This window comes from Mirounga leonina, unplaced genomic scaffold (assembly GCF_011800145.1).
Source record: "Mirounga leonina isolate KUSES-001 unplaced genomic scaffold, KU_Mleo_1.0 Mir_151, whole genome shotgun sequence".
Taxonomy (NCBI): Eukaryota; Metazoa; Chordata; class Mammalia; order Carnivora; family Phocidae; genus Mirounga; species Mirounga leonina.
The window spans coordinates 103,040,503-103,046,242 of NW_023270377.1; the positions used below are offsets into that span (position 1 = coordinate 103,040,503).

General features: G+C 40.6%; 1 non-coding gene across 1 annotated transcript; it reads left to right on the forward strand.

Annotated features, from left to right (window-relative positions):
• Window positions 1-1,860: 1,860 nt before the first annotated feature.
• Window positions 1,861-1,964, forward strand: LOC118012716. Its single transcript, XR_004679787.1, has one exon. It is a non-coding gene; the product is annotated as a U6 spliceosomal RNA (small nuclear RNA).
• Window positions 1,965-5,740: the final 3,776 nt, after the last annotated feature.

A 5,740-nucleotide genomic window follows, 5' to 3' on the forward strand; every position in this document is an offset into this window, starting at 1 on the left:
TAACATTCACCCAGTTATACAAACCAGAACCCTTAGAATCCCCCCCAATAGGTCTACTTCTGTAGCCTCCAAATCCAAATCCATTATCCAGTCTATTGATTTATTTCTTCAAGCCTTTGCCATAATCCAAGATACCTTCATCTCCTGACCTTTCTTCCTCCAGGAATCCTTTCTTGGACCACAGCCATACATAGTTTTAACACTAATCAAGTCATGTTATCAACACCCACCTGTTTAAAATACTGTGATGGATTTCCCTTTTTACTTAGAAAAGAATAGTCATAAACTTTAAGTCTCCATGTGTTATCATTTTGTCCTTGTCTACCTCTCCAAAGTATCTTGCTCTAATGCTTTCTTGGATCACTTTGCATTTTTACTACTACTGGCCATTTAAAAGGTATCTGAGCAGGACTGTTACACATATGAGCCTTCCACCTAAGATGCTGAGGTAGATAGTGTCATTTATTTATCTATATCTTTTTCTGAACAAATAACCACTGAGACACACAAAGTATCCAGAAATATCTGGAACTTAGCATTTCCAGCAAAACTACCACTATGGAGTTTATGTGGAGTATTTTAAAATTTAATCAGATTTGAAAAAATTCTGGACAAGAATTAGAATCTGATATATTTATATTTAAAGATTTTATTTATTTGAGAGAGAAAGAGAGAATGCACGTGTGCACGTGTGTGCACACGCACAAGCTGGGGGAGGGGCAAAGGGAAGAGAGAGAAGCAGATTCCCTGCTGAGCAGGAAGCCATTTGGGGGACTCTGGGATAATGACCTGAGCCGAAGGCAGATGCTTAACCAACTGAGCTACCCCTAGAATCTGATATATTTAGGGAGTTGTGTGGAAGGTCCACAGGGACTGCTTGGGTTCTTACCCTCTGAATGGCCATGTTCTAAGTGTGTTTTTCTGGACAGCGTACACAAGCTCTCCATGCTTCCTTCTCTTCCATAAACAAAATTTCAGTGAACATTAAAAAATGAGAAAAACAAGTAATAAAGAACAAGCATATATCTGATTAGCTCTCATCAGATATTAGTTCTGTGGCCCTGCACTTCTGGTAAAATAATAAAAAAAAATTTTGATTTACTTTCCCTTTCATCAAATATCCTCACTGTCTAAGACACTGCTTCTTTGGTTTTAGACCTGATATACTGTTTTTCTATAAAGACTTTCTCTGCCTGCATGCATGTGGTGAGCTTAAATGTAACAGAGTGTACTCAAAATAACACGATCCAATAGGAAAAACCAGACAGGATTCTACTTCCCAACAATGAGGAAAAGAAGACATAACACCACCACCTGCAATTAGAAAAGTGGTCTGAGCCACAATGAGGTATTTGAGTCTCCCACAATGCTTTGGCATTGGTAGGGATAGCTCTCAAGGCAAACAAAAGCTTAATAGCTATTCTTTTCCAGCTGTTTCCCTTGGGCCAGATGTCTGAGTAGCCCAAACTACTTAGCTGCATATTAGTGCCACACGAACTACAGGCTGTTGCTTGTTGAGAGAGCGTTAACTTCTGGAGAATGTTGCACTGAATGTTATTACGGTTTGAATGAAAATAAACTTGCTAAGTGGCTTGTGTATTAGTGCTGGTACAAGGTAATCCTTGTCTAATGGAAACAAAAACACACTATTTCCCTTCCACCTGACCTGAGGGACACTCTGAGGCTTTAGTACACCAACACTCTCTGCTGTTTCTCTCTGTTTCCTGGCTGGTTTTCACAGTTCTGTTGGTTGCCTGCACATTAGAGTATATATACCAAACCCCTCCATCAAAGCTGACTCATAAAATGGAAAGAATTCTTGGAAACCTGTTAGGTGTTTATGCTTATTGAGAATATTGTGTGCTCGCTTTGGTAGCACCTATTCTAAAATTGGAATAAAACAGAGAGGATTAGCATGGCCCCTGGGCAAGGGTGACACAGACATTTGTAGGGATATTGTTATTACAGTGAACAATTATATACTGCTCTACAGGCTATAAATAATAGCATTCAGTGCACATCTTGGCTTTGGACTATGCTTTAGATTTAGTGCTTAGTTCCCTACATACTGTATCTGCAGGCTATATCTACAGGCCACATCTCACATCTGGCTCATTTGCATGCATGTTTTCTCATTGGTTCCTCATACTTATTGCAAGAGGCAGTTATGCTTACTATCTTCATTTCCTTGAAGGGGAAAGTGAGAAGAGGTGGGTTCTGAATTTACTGATTGGTGGTGATGCTGGGATTTATCCTTCAGGACTATCCCTCCCCCTCCATAGGCCAAGATTTTTCTGTCATTTCTTGTTTGGATCAATACGGATTGCCTCCTCTGTGGCAACAACTGACAAGCACAGGAATGAAGGTTTTGGTGCTGGGATTGGCAGAGAGAAGGGGAAACATTTACGAGTTCAGTTCATAGCTGAGGGGCCTGAGGAAGCAGCCTGGCTTTGAGGAGGTTCTTATGATGAACACCTTCTCCCTTCCCAATGTGCTTGCATTTGCCATAGTGAGCAGTTCCTGTCATTTTCAACTAAGATATCTTTGAATTCTTCTCAATAAGCTATCTGCACGCATTGATGCCATACAACTAGTCACTCTTCAAAAGAGAAAAGTGCAACACTCATAACTTTAAAACAAAATTATTCCTGAGAATAATGAGAATTCCTACTGAGTTGTAGGAAGCATTTATTTTATTTTTAACAAGAAAAGTGGCATTTCACTGGGATGCCTGGGTGGCTCAGTAGGTTAAGCATCTGCCTTCAGCTCAGGTCATGATCCCTGCGGTCCTGGGATTGAGGCCCTATGTTGGACTTCCTGCTCAGCGGGGAGTCTGCTTCTCCCTCTCCCTTTGCCTTCCCCCGACTCATGTTCTCTCTCTCTCTCAAATAATGAAATAAAATCTTTAAAAAAATGTTTAAAATAAAAAAAGAAAGAAAATTGGCATTTCACAAGAAAGGGAGAGCTGAGGTGTGTGTGCACATGTGCGTGCATGCACATATACACATATATGAGTGTTCTGCTAATTATGTATTGTTTTTACTTAATTACTTTACTTGATTATAAAAAATGATCTTGCAAAGATCCATGCACTATCAACATTTTATAGAAAACTTCAGAAAATTTAATTAACATATACAAAAGCATTTTGTTTGCTTTCTTCCACCTTTTGTTTTCTTCCTTGAAAGATGACATCATCTTCTTCCTTAATGATCAACTGTAGCATAAAATAAGAACGCTGTCTCTATCTACATAATTTAGAGAAATATATTAGAGTGGTTAAACTGAAACACGATTGTGTGTTTTACGTGGATATTAAGGTATTCAGAGCCTTAGGAAAAGCGATAAAGAGGGAAAATAGGATCAGGACAGAATAGTACTTACTAACAAATTTTTGAAAAATATAAAAAATGCACAAATGTATTAAAATCAATAGATGTATTTTAATTAGAAGTGTCATATTTCAAGAGGTCTTAATACAACTATTCCATTTCTCATTAAATAACTCTAAAGCCCTTCTAGGTCCAGATGAGTGAGAGAGCATAAGGAAAAATCTTCCTTATCACTTCCAAACAAAAAAGGAAGGGTAGATAAAAAATGTATTTTTATGTTAAATAAAATACACAGACCTGCCTTAAAAAGGGAAGGGGAAATCTCCACTAATATCCACAAATAAATAGAAAATAACCTTAAATATCTATGAGAGGGGGAAGAAGGCAGATTTTCCACAAAGTAAGAGCAATTAGATTGACAATGCGCTTTTCATCATTAAAAATAAGTAAGGTCTAGGGAGGAGTAGGAGACCTGGATTTCGTCTCCTCTCAGGAATTCAGCTGGATAGGGATCAAACCATTCTGAACACCTACAAACTCAACAGGAGATGGAAGAAAAGAAGAGCAACAACTCTCTTATCAGAAAAGGGACCACTGTCTGGAAGGTAGGACGTGCGGAGAAGTGAATCCGAGGTGATATTCGGGAGGATAGATGGCGGGGGAGGGGCCTCCGTTGGCCGCTTCTGGCAACTGATAGAACCACGGAGCACAAAATTGGAACTTTTAAGTCTGCTCCGCTGAGGGACGTCACTCTGGTGGCTAAGCAGGGGGTGGAACTCTCCGGGACGGTGTGGTCTCAGGACCCTCGGGGTCACAGAAAGACCGGGGGTGCCTGAGTGTGGCAGAGCTCCCAGGTAACAGAGCAGGGAAGCCGGCTGCAGAGGCGGAGCCCAGGCGCGGGGCCTCAGCTCGGGGTTGCCATAAACTGTGATCCGCGGCACAGTCGGGCCCCTGCTCCTCCAGCAGGGACCCAACAAGCGGCAGATCCGGGGAGACTCACCTTCCTCCCCCGGGAGAAGCCGCACGGGAGTGCACTGCAGGGATCTGCTGGGTTTGGAGACAGCCCCGGGGTCAGGTGCCAGAGATAGAAATGCACGGTCACAGGCCGGGTGAGCACGGAGTGCGGCCGGAGAGCGGGGAGACGGGAGTGACTGACGGCTTTTATCTGGGGGCTCACTGAGGAGCGGGGCCCCAAGTTCTCGGCTCCTCCAGGGCGGAGATTGGGAGGCTGCCATTTTCATTCTCCGCCTCCAAAGCTGTACGGAAAGGTTGCAGGGAACAAAAGCTCCGGAGAGCAAACCCGAGCAGATTACTTAGCCGGGAGGGGGCAAGAGCAGGCCAATTCTGCCTCCGGCAAAGACATTTGGAAACCACAGCAACAGGCCCCTACCCAGAAGATCAGCGAGAACAGCCAGCCAAGACCAAGTTTACTGATCAATGAGAATGGAAGAACTCCAGCGCTAGGGGAATACTGCACATAGAATTCATGGCTTTTTTACAATGATTCTTTAGTCTTTCAAGTTAATTTTTTTTAACTGTCTTTTTTTCTTTTTTGTTTTTGAATTTTTTTCTCTTTTTCAACCAACATCTTATCAATCCCTTTTCTTAAAAATCATTTTTATTTTTCATTTTTAAAGTCATATTCTATCCCTTCATAGTAATTACCTGTATTTTTGGCATATATACATAAGTTGTGCTCCCTTTAAAATTTTGAGATAGTTTCTTCTAACAGATTAAAATACACCCTAAATCTCTAGTATATGGTTTTTTCTACTCCCCTGCCTGATCACATTCTCTCCCTTTTTTCTTTTTTCTCTTTTTTTAAATCCTCTTCTTTCTCTTTTCAAACAACTTCTTATCAATTCCTTTTATAATTTTTTTTATAATTTCCATCTTTACAGTCGTATTCCATCCCTTCATCATATCAACCCTTATTTTTGTACATATATAAGTTTTTCTTTCTTTAAAATTTGGGAGGCACTTTCTTCTAACAGACCAAAATACACCCCAAATCTAGTGTGTGGCACTGATCTATATACCAGCCTGATCATATTTAATCACATTCTGGTTTTTTGTTGTTGTTGTTTTGTTTTGTTTGTTTTTATCTTTATCTTTATCTTTTTCTTTTTTTTCTTTTTCTTTTTCTCTCTCTTTCCATTTCTTTTTCCACTGCTTCAGGTCTTTTCTGATTGGTTTAGAGTATATTTTCTGGGGACGTTGTTACTCTGCTAGCATTCTGTTCTCTCATTAATCTATTCTCCTCTGCACAAAATGACAAGACGGAAAAAAATCACCTCAACAAAAAGAACAAGAGGTAGTACCGACTGCCAGGGACCTACTCAATACGGACATTAGTACGATGTCAGATCTAGAGTTCAGAATCATCACTTTAAAGATACTAGCTGGGC